The sequence below is a fragment of the Penaeus monodon genome, chromosome 36 (assembly GCF_015228065.2).
Source record: "Penaeus monodon isolate SGIC_2016 chromosome 36, NSTDA_Pmon_1, whole genome shotgun sequence".
Lineage (NCBI taxonomy): Eukaryota > Metazoa > Arthropoda > Malacostraca > Decapoda > Penaeidae > Penaeus > Penaeus monodon.
The window spans coordinates 31291534-31292251 of NC_051421.1; the positions used below are offsets into that span (position 1 = coordinate 31291534).

General features: G+C 44.2%; 1 pseudogene; it reads left to right on the plus strand.

Moving 5' to 3' along the window:
* LOC119595629 overlaps nt 1-34 on the plus strand; it is a 12541-nt pseudogene extending 12507 nt beyond the window's left edge.
* Nucleotides 35-718: the final 684 nt, after the last annotated feature.

Below are 718 nucleotides of genomic sequence, written 5' to 3' on the forward strand. Positions count from 1 at the left end.
GAGGGGGACCCTGTGGCAGTTTTTGGTCCGATGATGAAAGGGGGAAAAGCAAGGAAGTGTGGAAGACATTGAAAGCGAGCGGAGGACGCCCGCGAGGCGAAGGCCAAAAATTTGTGGTAGAAAGCAAAAAGGGGAAAAAGCAAAAGGGGGGATAGAGAACCAAGGGAAACCCCCGGCAGAAAAAGAAGGGGAAAAGAGGAAGAGGGGAGACCAAGGGGGGAAAGGGAGGGCCCCAAAGGGAGAAGAAGAAGAGAGCAAAACGAAAAAAAAGGGAAAAAAAGGACAAAAACCAGTAGGGGGAAAGGGGGCATGGTGGACCCCAGTACCCCGGGGATGACGCTGGGAGACGCCGGGGTGGGGCCCTCAGTGGGTCATTTTAAACCCAACAGCATTTTCCATCTCCCCAAAACCACCATTCCGATAAACAAAAAAAAAAAACAAACAACAAAAAAACCCCCCCGGCTGTTCCAAACATTGTCCATGGGGGCAGCGAAAAACGTCCTAAAATTTTCAATTTTTTTTTCTCAATGTTTTTGATTACAAGATATAAAATTTGGGTTTTTACGTAAAGTACGGCTGTTTTCCCTGTACAAAAATAGAAATGCTCCCCAAAATTACATCAAAAAAATACAAAATATTTTTTTTACACTGTTCTTTTCTTTTTTCATTACCCAAAGGGAAAGCAAAAAAAGTTTTAAATTGGGGGCCTTTTTTACCA